Genomic DNA, 22,201 nt, shown 5'->3' on the forward strand with positions numbered 1-22,201 from the left:
AGCCTATCAATTTACTTCTTCCTCTAACCCAAGAGTCACTCCTATACTGGGTCACCTCACGGACAGTCTCACCAGGCTTTTCTGGTAATCTCTGTTCTCTACATGTCTTCTATTTCACAGGCATAGTAGTATACAGACATTTATAAGGGGGAAGAGGAATACAATTTAAAAAAATTGGGGAGAACACCAAAAGAGAAATTTAGACTTTCTGCAGTCTCCTATAATGTCAGAGGTCTGCTCCATTTTGACTGCTCACTTTGCAGAGTACAGACAAGTGACTGCTTTAGAAGTCTTGTGAGAAACGTCCCCATGATATGCACATTGGAACTAGAGCCATCTTTTTCTCTTCATCCCAATGTCTCACCATAAAGACCCGTGAAGATTGTTTTTTTCTGCTATGCATGACACAAACTGGACATATGAACATGTGAAGTGTTCGTTAATCTAAAGCTTCTAACCAAGGAATACCTGGAAAAATATAAGAAATAATTTGGATTCACTGGGGTGATCCTTCATAAGTTATGTAAATGTCTAATTACTATCTTTCATACCTGAAACTAATATAATACTGTATATCAAGGGTGGAGGGGGGTGGTAGATGAGAGCAAAAGGGATCAAATATATGGTAATGGAAAGAGAATTGACTCTGGGTGGTGAACACACAATGTGATATATAGATGATGTATTACAGAATTGTACACCTGAAATCTATGTAACTTTGCTAACAATTGTAACCCCAATACACTTTAATTAAAAAAATAAAAATGTAATATATTTTTTAAAAAAGAATTTGGAACAATGATACTTTTTTTGGGAAATTACTTCTTCCATTTTTGAAGGATCACGAGGATCTTACTACACACACGCTATGACTTGTCATGAATTCATTGCTCAAAGGCATTTATTCAAAATATTGTTTGACTCTTTCTACTCTAAATGTCGTCTTTTCCTCATCACAACCTGAGTTTGGGAGCTTCCAGAACTATGGAAACAAGAACCATTTCCTACAATCTATGAGGAGAGAGCACTTCCCTGAAATTGCTGAAGTGCTGTTGAGTAGCTGCTTAAATCGTGAGTGAACGTCATCTAAAACAGAGCTAATTCCAGAAGCAAAACAGTCAAGCAGTGCATCATGGGAACGTGTAAAGCAGGGGAGGAGTGGGAGAAACCTTGGTCTGTCACAATGCTTAAAAAAGTGCTCATCATCTCTGTGGATGACAGCCGCTTGCATGAACACAGAACCTTTTATCAGGACCAGTTACACATCTCATCACGTAGTAAAATAAAAGAAAGACTTTTCAAGGACGACTGAAATGGTGGTAAAGCACAAAGTGAAGGCTTAAGACATATTAAATGAGAGTAAATTATACACCACGATTTAAATCCTTAAGATTGTTACCAGGTCAGACAGAAAGTTTCAATGTAAATACTTGTTCCAGGAATATAAAGCTACCTCTGCCACCAAAGGAAAAAAGAGCAACATTGTATATGGATTTCACATTAATGGTTTCCTTTTCTCTTGTGCCATTACTACTTTTTCCCTCCCTACAGAAAGAAAAAAGTTGTTGGGAGGTATAAATTTTGAATAATAACACAACTCAGCCAAAGCGTTCTCATTGAAAAGAATCAGCAATCCAGACAGGGTACCACACAGGGAATCTTAATGAGAATATTTTACAAGGCAAATTACAAAGGAGACTATAATTATTAATTTCTCTCTGTGCTATTCAGGTTTATAGTATGGAAGGAAAAAACTACTGGGAAAATTAACTTGATGTGAATTTTAAATTGGCAGGATTACTTTTAAGAGATGAACAACAAATTGCTCTTTAGCCTTTGTTCACATAATGCACCAGATACCACATATCTCAGGAGTAATTTGTCACAAACAATTCTTTGAAATTTTAAAAAATCATTTTACTTCTCTATAATGAACAATGACATTGCTGCGGCAATATTATAAATTCCTAAGACCCAATGTTCTACTACATTTTTATACCTCCCTATGAGACACGTGTTCAGGACTCAAAACACACTAGCTGATGAGGGAGATTTCCTATTGTTTTAATTTCAGCCTTGTTATTTGTCTCATGACTGTTTTCACCTGTTCACCCAAACAAGCTCTTGTCTTACTCATCACGACAAATGCCCTGCATTTCAGTTATATTAACCAAATCACTGTTGATATCTGAGTCTTTTGTTTCATACCTAGAAATATTACTAAAAATTTGAAAGGCTTTTTTAAAATTAAAATCTGTCTTATTCCCACTGATCTTCTTAGGAACTGAGGCTCTGTCTCCGAAATCTATTTGCCAGTAGGTGGGACCTTGTTACTTGCTTCCCGACCTGTTGTGTCTGCTGTCTGTTTCATAAGCACTGCCAGGCTCACTGACTCTTCATAGACAAACGTCAAATTCTCCTCCATCCCATCTCTGAAACTGCTCACTATTGAAGGTCTGCCTGGACTACGCATATTAACCTCATCTTGAACTCTGCCCCAAAGTTAGATACTTTAAAAATTGGAAAAAAAGCAAAAGCCCAAAGAAGACACAAAGAGTCCCACATGGTCGAGGCCTACCCTTAGAGGATTTTGGATACACGGGAAATCTGTTAACTAGACATGGAGCTCAAATGTGAATTATGATTCTGCATTACAGAATCCCAATGCAGGAACATTGATTTATTTAACAATCATCTGTAAAATAAAATCCTGGTACCACTGACTATATGTTCTAGTACAACACTTCCATCAGTACACCACAAAATTATTTTATGTTAATTTGCAAAAAAGTAAACGATGCTTAAATTATAAGAATAATGATATAACTAAACTCTATAAAAGCAAACAAAACATAACCCACCATGATGTTCTGGCTCTTTCATCTGATCCTCTGGAAATATACATTTAAAAGGTTAAAGAGACTACTGAATACAAACTACATACTATGTATTTCACATGTAATTTTTTTTTTCTTAAATATTCACAATAATTCCAGTTAGTTAGGTATTTATATACATAGTTTACAGTTAATGAATCTGAGCTAAAGAGAATTAGATTTTGAAGGTCAACATGGATAGTGGTGATTTTTCGCCTGGTTGGGTTGTTGTGAAGACTACGCATAAATACAAAAGTGAGTTGAATCAATACGGACAAACACTGATTGAGCCTCTCCTGTGTGCTACACAATTCCACCTATTTTACCTCATTTTAAATTTTGTAAGTGGTAAATGGACATTCAGTACGAATGTTAGTATGGACCCGGGGTCATATATAGACTTTTGCCCCTCCAGACTAGGAATCATGCCTTGTTCACAGTGGTTCGTTTAGCACCCGACAGGGGTTACTGGTCCATCTGAGGTTCTCCGGAAACATTTGAATACATGATGGTTGCCTAGATATATCTAGCAGTCTTAAAGTTTCTGTACTGTTATCATAATACTTTTATGTGCTTTGCAATTTGAAGGGAAAATAATATGTTTGCATAGCGATACACCAAAGAAAGCATCTTTTGAAGTCCCATAAGAGAACTTATAAACATGAAGCAACATATGCAACAGAACATTATAACTTGGACATGTATTTATTTTTGGTATCTAAGGGATTTATTTCAGTGTGACAATAATTTTATTTTTGTAAATTTTCTAAACTGTAGTCTGGAAAAGTAGATAATAGAACCAGTTGGAATTATGCTTAATATAAGAAGAAATACATTATGTGAAAAAACCCACATGAGGTGTGAGATCTGTTCTCAAATCTCAGAAGCCTTTTAAGTCTTAGTCATGTTATTGGTGGTTATGTTTGAAAAATAAATGAGCTATGGATAAGAGAAAGATTGGTACTTTTGCAAAACTATGAGAAAAATATAGTCTTATGCTAACTTAACTGTATTTCCCAATACTGATAACTCAGCCTTGCAGTAGGCGTTTTAGTCTGGATTATAGGCTGCTTGCTAAAAGTGAAGGATGCTACTAGGTTTCCACATAAGAATAGAAAAGAGACATGATTTTAGATACTTTTGATCTATGTATATTATGAAGTTGAGTTCTTGCTCCCGTATCTTTTCTTAACTCCCCTTCACCTGTCTTCCTGGGAGAATATATATTACTGTGCAATGCCACCCATCTTAAACCCCTTCCAACATGCCCATACACTAAAGGAATTGATTTACAAAGGGAGAAGTAAAAATTCCCATTATAAATGCACTATATAGAACATAGTATCTTTTCATTGAGAGAACGTTTTTGTAAATACTGGGCATCAAGGTTTTTAGCCTCCCCTCCACCCCCGCCACCACAACCACCCTTTTTTCCCTACTGCACTCTATTCTTATGTGGAAACCTAGTAGCATCCTTCACTGTTAGCAAGCAGCCTATAATCCAGACTAAAAAGCCTACTGCAAGGCTGAGTTTTACACCTGAAATCTATGTAACTTTACTAACAATTGTCATCCCAATAAACTTCAATTAAAAAAATAATTCTAAAAAAAAAAAAATAAAATAAAGATCTCCAAAGGGTAAACATGCCTAGATACACCATTGTCCCTACAATGTCACCCTAAACAGCTGGACTCAAACCCACTCCTGCTTCTCCTTCTTCACCATCACCATCTTCTTTTTGTTCCCTCTAATACCAAGAGAAATTTACAGTTTGCCACAAACATTTTGATTCACTTTTATAACAACAGAAAATGATAGAAGATAGTACTGCAAATTGAAGTTGATTCTAAAGGAATACAAATCAAAATAATGCTCCAGATGGGCATTTGGAAATGTATTATACAATATCAAGATAAGAAGACAATTCTTGATCTGCCTTAGTAGAAGCCTAAAGCGTTATACAAACAGTCTTTTCACAAACTCAGTGTTCTCCTCCAACCATTCATCCCTCACTGTCAGTAATTTGGGCTATTTCTGGACAATGGTGAGTTCCAACCTTGTAAGGCACCTTACATTTTTTATTTATTTAAGATAGTAACATATTTTCTGTCAAATAAAGCACTCATGGCTTAGGCTTGGCACATGTCACTTTCTCTGATTAAAAATGACTAAAAACTTTAAAATACTATAAAAGAATGTTGGATTCTTAAAGGATGCCAAGTAACTGCTCTAATGAGTATCAAATGTTTAGCATTGGTGTCCTGAAAGATAAGAGTCAGTTCCCACGAGCTGATGCATCAGTTGGTCTGACATCAGTACAGCTTGTGAATTAGTGTCATTAATGCTTTCATTTGGAATGTGGGGAGAGATAGGACATGGTGATACTTTATGAGTGTCTAACATAGACAAAGAATACAAAAGACACCAAGATCCAATGACTAGTGGTGCAAGTAACAGTTCCCGCTTGTATTTGTTCAAGATTCTCAGGCAAGAAAAAGAAAATGGTATGAGATCTGTGACATTACAATGACTGTGACCATTCAACTTATTTAACTTATTATTATTTTTTTAATTAAAGTTCCTTGGGGTGACAATGGTTAGTAAAGTTACATAGGTTTCAGGTGTACAATTCTGTAATACATCATCTATATATCACATTGTGTGTTTACCACCCAGAGTCAGTTCTCCTTCCATCTTACTGAATTTTCTCAACTATCCTGTGAGTTAGATGTCAACAGTCCATTTTACAAATGATAGAATTAAGGCTCAAAGACAGTAAGTAACTTGCTCTAAGTTTACAAAGCCGAGACCAGTAGAGTCAGGATTTGAAGTATGATCTGCTTCTAAAACCTGTATTGATTATCTCCAAAGTAATCGTTAATCTTAATACTAATCTTTATATTTATTTGCTTAACCTTAGTCCTAACCCATACTACCTTTTTATCATGTAACCAGAGAAACTGAAAGGAATTCCCAGAAAAATCTAATATTTTCTGCAAAGAGAGAACAATTAATTATAGAGCTACCATTATTATCATCAGAAACCCTTTCAGGGTCTGCAGGATAATAGTCTTTCATTGTAAATAACACAGAATCATTACAGATAATATTGTTTAAGTAATGTTTTAGGAACAAGTAAAACAAATAATAGGGCCCTTATTTTCACTTCATGATCAATAAAAGAGGTTACATGCTGTAATAACATTTATCATGGTTTAAACAAAAAAAATCTCATACCGTAGTCCACCATTATCCATGGTTCTGCTTTCCTCAATTTCAGTTACCTGTGGCAAACCATGGTCCAAAAATATTATATGGAAAATTCCAGAAATAAACAATTCATAAGTTTTAAATTGTGTTCTGCTTTGAGTAGCACAGTTAAATTTCATGCATCCCGCTCTGTCCTGCCCAAAATGAGAATTATCGATGCTGTATATGCTTAGTCACTTAGTAGCCCTCTCAGTGTTAAGATTGACTGTCATGGCATCACAGTGCTTGTGTTCAAATCACCCTTATTTTACTTAATTATGGCCCTAAAGCACAACAGTAGCGATGTTGGCAATTTGGATATGCCAAAGAGAAGTCATAAAGTGCAGGTATGTACAGGAAACAATATAGTATATATAGGGTTCGGTACTACATCTGGTTTCAGGCATCCACTGGAGTCTGGGAACATATCTCTGCGGATAAGCGGGGGCTACTGTACCCGTTTTCAATGGCATCTCACTTTTAATGGAGATAAAACACACATGGTACATGAACAAAGACAATAAATAGGGGAAAATATGGAGTTGGAAATGTCTGTCACCTTTCTCTTCAACCATTAATAGAGGGATCTAAAATTTCACATCAATTATATATAAATGACTTTTTTTTTCAGTTTGTGGTGTTATTTATTGGAAGTAGGAAAGTTTAGCATAATTCTTGCTCAAACTCATGGAATGCTAGTCCTGGAAATATCTTTAGGCATCCTCTCTTCTAATCACTTCCCTACTCTACCACCACTCTATAGACAAAAAAGATTGGCTCAATGAAGTAATGTGGACTCAGAGTAACTTGGCTTTTGAGGAGTAGAAATGATGAGATCAAGTCAGTGCAGTTTTCCAAGGGACCACATGCTGTACTAATACGGAACAACTTTTTTCATACTGAAAATTGGAGAATTGCTTGTCCTAGGATTTCTAAGCCATCTCAGGGACAGCTTAATCATCACTGCCAAACATTTGTTTTGACATTAAGTTTTGCAAGATAACATATGTCTGCAAATTGTGGGAAACACACGAAGGGCTAGGTACTTTGGACAGAGAAGCCTAAGACTAGAAGATGGCATTTTAGATTGCAGAACCACATGTTCTTATTTGCCAGGGACAATCCTGGTTTACACTGTAATCCTCATGTACTTATTAATAATGCACACTCCCTGACTTCAATTTACACTACAAAGTGACAATACTCAAAACAGCATGGTATTGGCAGAGAAATAGACACACAGACCAGTGGAATAGAATTGAGAACCGAGAAATAAACCCACATATACATGGGCAGATATAATAACTTTCAACAAAGGAGCCCAAAACATACATAGGAGAAAAGAAAGCCTCTTTAGTAAATGGTGCTGGGAATATTGGAAAGCCATGTGCAAAAGAATGAAACTAGACTCTTATCTGTCACCATACATCAAAATCAACTCAAAATCGATCAAAGACCAAAACATAAGACCTGAAACAATAAGATAATAGAAGAAAGCGTAGGTACTAAATTCATGGACCTTGGGTTCAGAGAGCATTTTACAAATTTGACTTCAAAGGCAAGGGAAGTAAAAACAAAAATAAATATGAGACTATATCAAACTAAAAAGCTACTGCACAGCAAAACAGGCAAAAAAACGAATGGGAGAAGATATTTGCAAACAACATCTCCAATAAGGGGCTAATATCCAAAATATATAAAGAACATATACAATAGAACAACAACAAAAAACAAACAATCCAATTGAAAAATGGGCAGAGGACCTAAACAGACACTTCTCCCAAGAAGACATATGAATGGCCAACAGATATACAAAAATATGCTTAAATTCACTAACTATTAGGGAAATACAGATCAAAACAACAATGAGATACCACCTCACACCTGTTAGAATGGCTATTATTAACAAGACAAATAGTAACAAGTGTTGGAGAGGCTGTGGAGAAAAAGGAACCCTCAACATTGTTGGTGGGAATGCAGACTGGTGCAGCCACTATGGAAGGCAGTGTGGAGGTTCCTCAAAAAATTAAGAGTTGAATTACCATATGACCCACAATACTTCCTCTGGGTACCTCCCACAAAATTTGAAAACTTTTATCCATAAAGATATATGTGCTCCGGTGTTCAATGTAACTTTATTCACAGTGGCCAAGACACGGAAATAACCAAAGTGTCCTTCAATAAATTATTGAATAAAGAAGATGTGGTATATATACACTATGGAATACTGCTGTACCACAAGAATAGATGAAATCTTGCCATTTGCAAAAACATGGATGAATCCTGAGATTACTATGCTAAGCAAAATTAACTCACACAAAAAGTCAAGAACCATATGACTTCACTCAAATGTGGGATATGAAACTGAAAACAACAAAGGAACAAAACAAAAAAAGAAACAAAAACTTATAGACAGAGACAACAGTTTAGTGGTTGCCAGAGGGTAAGGGGGGAGGGGGGTGGGAGAGGGTAAAGGGGGTCAAATATATGGTGATGGAAGAACTGACTCAGTGTTCTGAACACACAATGCAATATACAGATGATGTATTATAGAAATGTATACTTGAAACCTATATAATTTCACTAAACAATGTCACCCAATAAATTTAATAAAAAATTTAAAAAACAGTGCCCTTTTCGTTATCAATTATTTCTTGGTTTGGAAAACAAATGTTATCATCACACAAATTTTAGAGTAAGTAAATTACCTCCAGTCTATGTGATGAGAGCCTATAATTCATTGCTTAGATATGCAATAGTCCTTATTAAAGAAAATGCCACTATAAAGTAGAGCCTAACCATTACTTTTGATTTAATGTGAAGTAATTTATCAAATTTTTTTAATCTGACACCTAAAATATAACTGACTTATTATGGGAGTGGCAGAGTAAGAGGACATTTATCACACACACACACACACACACACACACACACACACAAACACATAAATTGCAAAAAGGAATAAAAAGCGAAAATGAGGAAAACATTCACCTATCTTCCAATTTTGCCTACCTAAAGTCTGGATTATAGCTATATTAGTACTTTCCATTTCTACAAGTTCAAACAATTAAGTTCACGAACTCATCCTAGAAATACTGTTACATACTTCATTGCTGAATATCACTATGGTCACCTTTGAAGTATTCCCCTTGGAAAGCTATGCACTGATGCCAGTGCCTAGTCCACCCTTCAAAGCAATTTTGGAACTCTTTTTCTAGAACAGCCATCAGAGCTGTTGTCGTATTACTCTTGATGTCCTGAATGTCATCAAAATGTCTTCCTTTCAATACATATGTCCTTTATCTTTGGGTAAAGAAATAAGTCACTGGGGCTAGATCAGGTGAGTAGGGAGGGTGTTCCAATACAGTTATTTGTTTACCAGCTAAAAACTCCCTCACAGACAGTTCTGTGTGAGCTGGTGCATTGTCGTGATGCAAGAGCCAGGAATTGGTGAAAAGTTCAGTCATTTTCGTCTAACATTTTCACACAGCCTTTTCAGCACTTCCAAATAGTCAACTTCGTTAACTGTTTAGCCAGTTGGTACAAATTCATAATGAATAATCCCTCTGATATGAAAAAAGGTTAGTGACATTGTTGCAACAAGTTCAGGAACTTAATTGTCAAACCTGCATGCAGGAAAGGGCCAATTTAGACAAAGTAAATAAAAGGGATTTAGCCTTGGAAGTTAGCAGACAATGGTCTGTAGAAAGGTCATCTGGGCTGCCATAAATGAAAAATCATGCACTTCTACTACAGCTTATTCAGAAAATATGTGTGCATTATGTTCTTGAGTATGTGTAGTTGTATGAAAAATAAACAAGCAAATAACCCAGCCATTTGATACACCTTCAGTAAAGGGGAGGAAACCAAGATGAGCTTTCAGGGAATTTTATAATTCAATGACAAAAATGAAATGAAAGTAATGTATAGTGATTTAATGAAATTGAGGTAAGTCTTTATTAGCTGTTTAATTGAGGGCACTTGGCAGGGGAAAAAATCTCAATAGAACTTATCAGTTTAAAACACCTTGTATTCATTCCTTCCTGTCATAATAAAAATTATTTTTGTTTATTTGAAGTTACAGGAAATGAGCCTGTTTTCATCTTAATGTACTTTACATTATGTCTCTATAAGAAGAGAATCAATCAGTGATATAATATCAAGAATGTTGCTATGAATTTTCCAGATCAGTATCTTAGTAGGATTTTCTGCAGAATTCATCAGGACAAAACATTTCCCTAAAATTTTAGGTTGGGAAGAAGGTGTCATTCTGTCCAGAGAAACGTATTTCACCTCACAATTCTAACAGCGTATTCTATGAACACTTATTTCATAATAAAATGTTTAGATATGTTTAGATATATTTCTTTGTATAATAATTAACTAAAGGCATTCAATTACCACAGAATCTAGGCTTTAGAGTGACTGGCATAAACTCTATTCCAATACTATAATATAACTATTTCTCTTTTATTTTTTTTCTACCAGAAAAAAAATCAGAAAGGCTTTTCCATGTTTAGTTTTCTTGAAGAATAAGCATGCATTAATACAAAATAAATCTAAGTTTTATGTTATAGTTGTTTGGATGAATGGGTATTCAATTCTTTTCTCTTTAATAACTCCCATTAATGGATGCTTTCATTTGATTTACATGGCTATTAGATCCAGTGATTTTTGTTTCTGAAGCACATGTTAAACATGCAGCTCAGTTAATGTAATTACAATTATTCCTATTTTGAAAGCTATATTTGTGGGAGAAATCTATAAATGACATCTGGGGTATAACCTTGGGGAAAATAAACATGCCTAAATGAATGGATCGTAATCTCCATAATTTCTCTCAATTCTTATTACTCTTTTGTTTAATAAATAAACTCTTTTAGAAATTATTGAGGCCATCATAAGCTTTTTGTTTTAAAGTGAAAGAGATGGTTATATAAAATTAATTATAGCTCTCTACATTAAGATTTTCAGTAGAGCATTGATTTCACTATAATTGTTACTTCAATTACAAGTTTTGTTTCTTTTATTAAATCTAATGGAAGGCATAAATAAAATTATCCAAACAACTCTATATCACATGCATATTGATTAACTATGGAAATCGCACTATGCATTGATTAAAACATACTAAAATTACTGCTTACACAGAATTAACTCCAAACTAACTCTGGTGTTAAGACAGAAACAAAATGGTGGATTTTTATCTACCAACAAAAATAACTTCAACTTAATTGACTCCTAATCTCAGCTCTTTTCCCTTTCAATCATACATTAGAGTAGTAAGCAATGTAGTAGAAACAGCGTTGACACAAAGACCTGAATGATTCTTTTCACTCCTATGATGACAAGTTTATAACATCTTTTTCAGTCATTGGAATTCATCTATACCAAGGATGAAATCATGTCCAAAATAAACCATAATTCCTTAAACATCACAACAGGCACCCTCTCCTTCAAAAATGAGGTTATAGCACTCTTTCATATTTGAACTAAGAAATAATTAAAACTAGAAATCTAGAATAAAATTTAAGTAAATGATATTGTTAATTATTTATATACTATTTTTATTGAGTAGAAACTGGCTGATTTACTGGAACTTTTTTTAAAAAAGGCTAATTCAATAATACTTACTGACATATAATATAAATAAGAATCATGTAGCAAATTAATCTTTTCCTTTGAAATGACAACACTGTATTACATTCAGAAAGCATTTGAATCAAAACTTTAAAAAGTGTCATCAAGAAGATTGTGTACTCAGAATCTCCAAGCCTTTATTCCCCCATGGGCGGGAGTCTATACATTGATTAAAACAACTTTATAGGAGCTCTGGAAACTAGCAATGATCTACAGAAACCAAGCAAATGTCCAGTCAAGGAGAGGCACACTTAAAATGGTAGGAAATTTTGTGGCCATGGCTCATCCTTGCGCCATTCCCTCCGCTGTGCAGTTAGGAAGAAGTGGCCCAATTTTTACTTCCCTCTTTTGAGCCCGAAAGAGCCAAGCAGAACATATTTGCAATGTTCTCATCTGTCTGTGCTTGACTGACAACTGGATTCTGTCTCACCTGACTTAGAACTCAGACAGGGAAAGAGCAGCATAGTTTAGCTTACAGGTTGGAAGCCCCGGAAAGCAGTGGCAGGTATGTAAAAATTGCCAGGCCTCTGAAAACCCACAGAAGTCTGGAGTAAGCTATAATGGGCAAAATAACACAAGGGAACACTGAGGGCAGTAAGAAGAAGCTGGAGTAAGACTCTTCCAGAAATTAGGACTTTAAAAGCAGCCATGGCTGACATTAGCATATTATTGAACTAGGAACCTCCAAGCTCTGGTACCCCACAGATATATTGAGTGAACAATGACAGATTGACTAAGATAGCTTTGTAAGAGTTTGGAAAACAAATGAAAAATCTAAAGTGTTTATGGGCTAGAGCGGGGGAGAAAATATAATCAAATACACAGACAGGACACGTGTTCAGAAAAGGCCTGAAAAGGCCTAAGCCTTTATACTAGGCTTATTGGTGATGTCCTTCCATTGTAGGAGCAAGTCTATAAAGACTAGGAGATGTGGCAGCTTTTTCAAATGCCTAATTTTCAACAAAAAAATAACAAGGCATTTAAAGAAACGGAAATATAGCCCATTAAATGGAACCAAATAAATCTCCAGAAACGGTCCCTGAAGAAACACATGCATAAATTATTAGATAAGACTTTAAAACAACTGTCTTAAATATGCTACAGGAAACCGTGGACCGAGAAGTCAAGGAAATTCAGAAAAATGGTATCTGAGTGAGAATTTAAAAACTGATAAAAATAATAAAATATAACCAAACAGAAATTCTGAAGCTGAAACTGACAATAACTGAATTGAAATATTTACTAGGGGGGTTCAACAGAAGCCTCAAACAGGAAGTTTGAGAATCAGTGAGCTGGAAGACAGGTTATTTGAAATTATTGAGTCTAAGGAACAAAAAGAAAAAAGAATAAAGAAAAATGTACACAGCCTAAGGGACTTGTGGGAGTCACATAAGTGTGCTTAGACCAATATATGCATAATGGAAGTTTCAAGAAGTGAAGAGAGAGAGAAGGGACACACAGATTATATGAAGAAATAATGGCTGAAAACATCCCAAATTTGAGGACATACATAAATCTATAAATACAAGAATTTCAACAAACTCCAAGAAGGTTAACCAAAAAAACACCTACACTGAGAAACATTATAGTCAAATTATCCAAAGCCAAAAACAGAGAATCTTGAAAGTAGCAAGAGAAAAAAACTTATCACATACAAGGGATTCCATTAGACTATCAGTGTATTTCTCATCAGTAACCTTGCAGGCCAGAAGGCAGTAAGATGATGTATTTAAAATGCTAAAAGAAAACAAAAATGTATTAACCTAATTTTGTATTTGGCAAAACAATCCTTAAAAATGAAGGAAAAACTATGACATTCCCAGAACAAAAAACAAACAAACAAACAAAACTGTGACAGTTCATTACCACTAGATCTTCCCTACAAGAAATCTTAAAGGGAGTTTTTATATTGAAATGAAAATATGGTAGAGAGTAACCCAAAGTCATATGAAAAACATAAGGTTCTATGGTAAAAGTAAATATGCAGACAAATATAAATAACAATATTATTGTTATTTTGGTTTGTAATTTTACTTTTTATTTTCTGTAGAATTTAAAAGACACATTCATACAAAATAATTATAACTCTATGTTAATGGGTAAACACTACACACACACACACACACACACACACACACAAATGCGCGCATGAGGTCAGACAATTAAGTTCACGAACTCGTCCTAGAAAAATTGCTACATACCTCATTACTAAGTATCACTATGGTCACTTTCGAAGTACTCCCCTTGGGAAGCTGTGCACCGATGCCAGTGCCTAGTCCACCCTACAAAGCAATTTTGGAACTCTTTTTCTGGAACGGACATCAGAGCTGTCGTCATATTACCCCTGACGCCCTGAATGTCATCAAAATGTCTTCCTTTCAATATTTCCTTTATCTTTGGATAAACAAGGAAGTCATTGAGGGACAGATCAGGTGAGTAGGAAGGGTGTTCCAGTACAGTTATTTGTTTCCTGGCTAAAATCTCCCTCACAGACAGTGCCGTGTGAGCTGGTGCATTGTCGTGATGCAAGAGCCTTGAACTGTTGGTGAAAAGTTCAGGTCGTCTAACTTTTTCATGCAGCCTTTTCAGCATTTCCAAATAGTAAACTTGGTGAACTGTTTATCCAGTTGGTACAAATTCATAATGAATAACCTTTCTGACACCAAAAAAGGTTAGCAACATCGGTGCAACAAGTTCGCGAACTTAATTGTCAGACCTCGTGTGCACGCACGTGTGCAGACATGTGTGTAGGAATGTTTAGAAAGAGTAGAATGTTTGTATGTGATTGAAGTTAGTATATGCAAAAGTTATGGAGATGGATGGTGGCGACAGTTGCATAACAATGCAAATGTATGCACTATCACAGAACTATACAAGTAAAAATGGTTAAAATGGTAAGTTTTATATTATACATATTTTATTTCAATACAAATGCACTTGGATTTGGCTAATTTACTTTTTTTCTGTTTTATTGACATATCATTGACATACAGCCTTGTATAAGTTTAAGGTGTACAGCATAATGACTCAACTTACATTTATTGTGAAATTACCACAATGTTTAGTTAACAACCATCATCTCACATAAACATTAATTTTTTGTCCCTGTGATGAGAACTCTTAGGATCTACTCTCTTAAAAACTTTCAGATACATTATACAGCAGTGTTAACAATAGCCATCACGTTGCACATTATATCTCCAATACTTATTTACTTATAAGTGGATGTTTGTGCCTTGTGATCACCTTCATCCTATTCTTCCATCACCTGCTCCCCCAACACACTCCCTGCCTGTGGCAACTACAAATCTGATCTAGCTAATTTATCATAACACGATTTCATTAAAAAACAAAAACAACAAAAAACACAAACAAAACAAAACAAAACAAAAAAAACATGCCACTTGACAGACAACGTAGTATCAAATTGTGCACATCAAAATTGTCTCAATAACGTATCAACCAAGCTCTCACACTGTTTGGAAACTAATAGTATTAAAGCAAATGAACCATCACACAGCCAACCAGAGGAAACGCTTGGGAGAGGGATGGAGCTGTCGCCCTTGCTGCATGGATGAGAATCCTAGGCCCTCCGTCAAAATCATGCTGCCCTGCCACATCGTTTTCATGCCTATTGCCCATGTGCCATCCTAGTTTCAAATGGTTGGATGAATAATTAGTTTTCCCAACACAGAAATGGAGTGTGCAATCATTCTCCTGGAGTAAACTCTAACCATCACTATTCAACTGTGATTCTGCTGTCAGAAGATTGGTTCATACCCAATGAAACAAGACAAAACTGATAGATTGTGATGAATTAATTAGCTAATGAGAAAATAAAACTTGAACAAAATTGTTAAGTTGAATTTTAAGGTAAATTGAGAATGTCAGGCTTGCACACTTAATGATATAAGTTTTTATGTTTTTTCCTGTGTAAAGGGGAAATTTAGGTCCCTTAGCCTGAATGCTCATTTAATGGAGGTGAATACAGCTACTACCTTTCTTAATGCATACTCTAAATTTCCATTTGCTTTTAAATTTGAGATTATCTAGGGGATGCTCGTTGTGTTGTAGAAATACCACCCTTATTGGGGATTATGGAAATGTTAATTAAAAACCAAAATGGGATACCACAACACACCCACCAATATGACTAAAATAAAAATCCCTAATAATCACCAAGTATTGGTGAAGATGTAGAACAGCTAGAAATTTTATACTTTGCCAGTGGGAATGCAAAATAGTACACCAGTGTGGGAAACTGATGGTATCTACCAGAAATTAATACATAAGCCACATGTAAGTAATTGTATGTCCCACAAAAATGTGCACATACATGTCCTAAAAGACACGTATAAGAATCAAAGAGAAAGTTCCAGTCAAGATGGCAGAGTAGGTTAATGCTGTGTTTACCTTCTCTCGCGGCCACATCAAAATTACAACTGAACTACAAAACAACCATAATTGAGAATTGCCTGAAATCTTGTTGAATCAAAGCCCTACAACTACAGACATACAGAAGAGGTGATGTCAAGACTGGTAGGAGGGGCAGAGATGTGGAAGGGGCGGGTCCCACACCCTCATGTGACCATTAAAAATTGGGAGAGTTATCTCAGCTGCAGAAGTCCCCCCCAACACACCCTCCCCTGAGGAGAGAGTCCCAGACCCTTCCCAGCCAGTGCCAGGGAGAGAAGTCCCCATAACTTTTGCTGTGAAAACCAGCGGAGATTGTGGCTAAATTAGATATGGGCAGCTGCACTCCCAGGTGCTCCTCTTAAAGGGACTTACTGAAGGAGTTAGTGGCTTTGAGCTCCAGACTGGGGCAGAAGGAGGCGAGGCAACAGGGACATATGGAGGGGAACTGAGTTGTCTGGCTTGGGACGGGGTAGGAGGGGCAGCTTACTCCTGGACAGAGAAGCTGGCAGAAGCCATTTTTCCTTTGTTGAGCCCTCCCCCTTCCCAGCAGGACGCAAGCATAGGCAGCTGCTATATCTGAGCCTCCATTAAGCTGGCTGACATCATTGGTTTGCCAAGCCCTGGTGATTCAAGACCCCACCCAACGTTCCAGCACACCCAAGCCCCTTCCAGTGACTTTTTCATATAAATTGCCTGCCTTGGCTCATGCTGCAGACTTTCCTAGGGTCTCTCAAAGGTTTGCGGAACCCAGATGAACAGCATCTGGCTTGACCATGTCCTGCATCTCTGGCTGAGCATCTGTAAGTCCAGCACTAGTGGTAGCTGACCTTGGTTCACAGCTAGGCCTCTCAAGGCACTTCCAAGCACAGCACAGGTGGCAGCCATCTGTGGATTGCTTTGTGGCCCCTGCCAGGTGCCACTGAGTGGGGCACAGGCTGCAGCTGACCTTGATCTGCAGCGGGCCCCTCCCAGGTGGACCTAGGGCTGGAGCCCCCAGTGGCAATCTTTGAAACGAGCTGGAGTATCACCCAGCCAACTCCAAGGATGGCACACCCAAGGGGCAGATTAAGTAGACACCAGAGCCCTGCTGAGGCAGATCCTGCTTTGTAGGATCAGCCCCTGCTCCACACCTCCAATGTAGTCATGGCCAGGGCTCACAACCAATGAGCCCAAGGGTCAGTCCTTCCCATTGATATACAAACAGCAACCAAGGCTCAACTATAAGAGGAGGGCCCAAATAACCCACATAAGGGACACACCTGGAGTACGTGGCTCAGGTGACCAGGGAGACTGCATCACTGAGCCCCACAGGACACCTACCACATAAGGCCACTCTACTAAGATCAGAAAACATAGCAGCCCTACCTAATAAATAGTAACAAATACAGGGATGCAGCTGAAATGGGAAGACAAAGAATCATGTTCCAAATAAAAGAACAGGACAAAGTTCCAGAAAAATAACTAAACAAAATATAAGGATGCTCAGTGATCTCATGTAGAACTTCAATAAAGAGATAAGAAACATAAAAACAGAGTTTGAAAACATGAAAAAGAACCAGTCAGAAATAAAGAATACAATAATGGAAATGAAGACTAGATTAAAGGGAATCAACAGTAAATTAGATGAAGCAGAGTACTGAATCAGTGATTTAGAAGATAAGCAGCAGAAAACGCCCAATGAAAACAGCCAAAAAAAAAAAAAAAAAAAAGAATTCAAAAAATGAGGAAAGTAAGTTTAAGGGGCTTCTGGGATAACAGTAAAATGTACCAACATTTGCATTATATTGGTACCGGAAGGAGAAGAGAGCAAGGAATTGAAACCCTATTTGAAGAAATAATGATGGAAAACTTCCCTAATTTGGTGAAGAAAATACATAAACAAGCCCAGGAAGTACAGAGAGTCCCAAACAAGATGAACCCAAAGAGGCCAACACCAAGACACATTATAATTAAAATGCCAAAGGTTCAAGGCAAAGAGTGAATCTTAAAAGCTGCGAGAGAAAAGCAGTTAGTTACCTGCAAGGGAGCCCCCATATCGGCTGATTTCTGAACAGAAACTTTGCAGACCGTTGGCATGAAATGTTCAAAGTGATGAAAAGCAAGGACCTACAACTACAATTACTCTACCCAGCAAAGCTATCATTTAGAATTGAAGGACAGAAAGAGCTTCCCAGACAAGAAAAAGCTAAAGGAGTTTATCACCTCCAAAGCAGAATTACAAAGAATCTTAGAGGGACTTCCTTAATACCAATAAATAAATAAATAAATAAATAAATAAATAAATAAGTAAGTAAGTAAAACATATGAATAATAAAATGGCAATAGCTACATACCTATCAACAATTACTTTCAATATAAATGGATGAAATGTTCCAATCAAAGGACATAGGGGGATGAATGAATAAGAAAACAAGATCTTTACATATGCTGCCTACAAGAGACTCACTTCAGATCAAAAGACACCCACAGACTGAAAGTAAAGGGATGGGAAAAAGATATTTCATGAAAATGGAAACAAACAAACAAAAAGCTGAAGTAGCAATACTTACACCAGACAAAATAGACTTTAAAATCAAAGACTATAACAAGTGACAAAGAAGGACCTAGTAATCCCACTTCTGAGTATTTATCTGAAGAAACCCAAAACACTACTTTGAGGGGACGTCCTCATCCATTGCAGCATTATTTATAATAGCCAAGATATAAAGGCAACTTGGGTGTTCCTTAATGGATGAATGGATAAAGAAGAGGTGGTAGATATATGCAATAGGATATTACTCAGCCATAAAATAAGAATGAAATTTTGCCATCTATGACAACATGGATGGATCTAGGGGGTATTGTGCTGAGGATAGTAGTCGGAGAAAGACAAATGTCATATGATTTCACCTATAAGTGGAATCTAATAAACAAAATAAATAAATGAAACAGAAACAAACTCATAGGTACAGAGAACATTTGGATGGTTGCAGATGGACGGGAGTTTGGGAGTGGGTGGAAAAGGGGAAGGGATTAAGAAGTACAAAGTAGTCATGGGGATGTAGGGTATAGCATAAGGAATATAGTCAATAACATCGTAATAACTATGTATGGCGTCAGATAAGTACTAGATTTATTGGGGTGATAGATGGGAGGGAGGGTGGAGCCATGTTGAAAAAGGTGAAGGGATTAAGAAATACAAATAGGCAGTTATAAAATAGTCATGGAGATGTAAAGTACAGGGAATATAATCAATAATATGGTAATAACTATGTATAGTGCCAGGCAAGTGCTGCTGAATAACTGTGGTGTATACCTGAAACTAATATAATATTGTATGTTGGCTATATTTTAATAAAAATCTCAAAAAGAAAAAAGACAGAATATAAGAACCACAAATGCCATGATGGAATAGTATGCAGCATTGAAAATTAAATTACTGTTACACATAGAAATCTCACATATTGAGATTAATATTGAGAGCAAGAAGCCACACAACAAAGCAAGTATATACTCTATCATTCAACTTATATTAAAAAAAAGTGAAACAATGTATAAAAATTCAGGAACGTGTTTACCTTTTGGAATATTGGGATTCATGACTTAGAAAAAAGAGTATCTTCAATTATGTTGGTTATGTTTTATTTCCTAATATGAGTGGTTATTACACACGTATGTGGACTTTCTGATAGTGATAATTTATTGAGTTGTTCACTTATTATGTGTGCATTGTTAAGAATACTTCAATAAGTCTTTCATTAACCATTGCTATATGATTAATTTATATGTCAGAAAACATAGAAGAGATTAAAATAGAACAATAAAAATCACTTAATTATTCCACTGGTAGCTTTACTTCAAGTCCTGTTTTACATATATATATATATATATATATATATATATATATATATATATATATATATATGTGTGTGTGTGTGTGTTTGTATGTGTATGTGTATATATATATAGACAATTACTCAGCATTGACAGATTTTCTAGTTTAACACAAATTACCAAAATTGTTTAAGATAAACAAGAAAATCTGAATAGACTAAGTTTCTATAGTCTAGAAGTATTACATTTAAAAAAACAACAACAAATTATCAGATTCAAAATCTTTTGTCTTGGTTTACTGTTAGACTTTCCTAACTTTTAAAGAATAGGAAATTCCCATGCGATATAAAAAAAAAATTCTCAGATCTTAGCAAATAAATTCTAGAGTGGTAAAAACCCTTTCCATTTCTTTCTTGAGCAAGATTTTTCTTCATGTAATTCTTTTTTTGTTTGTTTGTTTTTTAGAATCAGAATAATTGCTTTGTTCTATTTTTTTTTTTTTTTTTTTTTAATTTGGTGGTGGGGGGAGAGGGTAGTGGAAGTAAAAGAAGTTTGGTTTCTGCTTCAAAGAGCTTTCCCAAAGAGTGGTGATTCATTTTCATTACACATCACCATGAATGAGCATTCTTCTCCTGATTCTCCTGGTAGTGTGAATTCAAGGTCATATGTGTAGTATGTGTTTTTCTGAAATTCAGTGTATTCATTTGGGCATATATGGGGTGTCCCTTGTGTTCTTGTTCTCATATTAAAGGTATTAGCACTTTGGCTTCAAGAACTAATTTTCAAAAATCATAAGTACAACTTGTGTTTGATTTGGGTCTTGGATAATTACTAAGGAACCATTTAGCAATAATGGTCTCAGATATTTAAATACCCTGTGAAGATGCAATTAATTAAGGGACTGCTGATACTAAGAACTATGCAACCAACAAGGGAATGAGGAAAGAATTATAAGTCTGAATGCCAAGTTCTGAGAAAATATCAATAATCTCTTCCTCACTCTTGCAGTACTTATAAATAAAGTACAGAGAGAAGAATTACAATGCGATGTGTATATGGTATTACAGAAGTGTACACTTGAAACCTATGTAATTTTACTAACCAGTGTCACCCCAATACATTTTAATTCAAGGAAAAGTGCATTTAGAACTGGGGAAAAATATATTTGTTGTTGTTGTTGTTGTTGTTAAATTAGCCTCTTGTTACAGTTCAATAAGATGCTTTAAGGAAAATAACATGAGGCAGGAGTCTAGTTACATTGTTGCTATTCAGAACTTCTTGAGAGCAAAAGAATGAGGAGCAATCAACTTCCCTAGTTTAAACTTATTTTCTTGAAACACGTTATTCTGTAACTTGAACATCTATGACATGCCTTGAAAATTTAAAGCAGAAAACAAAATCATATAGAAAGCCAGAAACTTCATCGATATATCTAGACAGGTGTTTGCTTGTAGTTTTTGGTATCCAAAACCTTTTTTCCCAAACATTGCACACAGGCCCTTTTGGTAGGCACAGCCCTGGCAGTGATGAGAAACCGGTTGGTGCACAGAATGTCTACAAATTCTGCAAGTGGAGAACTTATTCTTTCCATAGGGACCAAATCTTGCTTTTTTGGGGTCAAATCTTTATTTTCTTTCAGCCATTTTCCACAACTTCCTGTGGTAGTCCTCGTACCATCTTTCCACGTATCTGCAGTGATAACAGTACCAAGTTCTTGTCACATTTTTCGCACACCATCCTTCCGTGATGGTTCCCTTGGCCTCTGGAGCCTGGTGTGATTCTTTAATTAGTGCTTCTCTTTGAGTTATTCTTTTTATCTTATTTTCATGAACAATCACCTACATGTTTGATTTCTGTTTTGCATATTGGTCATTTTTTCGTCTCATCATTTTCTTTGATTGTCTTTGTCCTCTGAATTCTAGGAGTGCTTCTTCAGTTTGTTTTCCACAAATCTTATTATATTCTTCGCTGCTTCAAAGGCAGATTTCACTCTTCCATTTAATTTTCTGTTTCTTTCCAAGTCTTTGCATTCCAACTTTTTCAATTTCTATGGTTTTTATTTCCAAGTCAAGGAATGCATATTTAAAGATGACAAAAATGTTTCTAAAATATGTTTCTGGATTCTGTACTAACTCATTATTCCATATATGGCTTACCTCTGAGGCTTTAAGTTACCATTTCAAATAATCATTATCCAAATTATGTT

The 22,201-nt window shown here is 35.8% G+C and overlaps 1 protein-coding gene and 1 pseudogene across 5 annotated transcripts in view; both read right to left on the reverse strand.

The window, feature by feature from the left end:
* The window catches only part of LINGO2 (leucine rich repeat and Ig domain containing 2), a 1,141,972-nt gene that overhangs the window by 448,650 nt on the left and 671,121 nt on the right, over positions 1 to 22,201 (reverse strand). The window lies entirely within an intron of this gene.
* On the reverse strand, positions 21,428 to 21,732 carry LOC109449734 (cysteine-rich PDZ-binding protein pseudogene; annotated as a pseudogene).

The sequence above is a fragment of the Rhinolophus sinicus genome, chromosome 16 (assembly GCF_057876585.1).
Source record: "Rhinolophus sinicus isolate RSI-liver-muscle chromosome 16, RSI-T2T, whole genome shotgun sequence".
Lineage (NCBI taxonomy): Eukaryota > Metazoa > Chordata > Mammalia > Chiroptera > Rhinolophidae > Rhinolophus > Rhinolophus sinicus.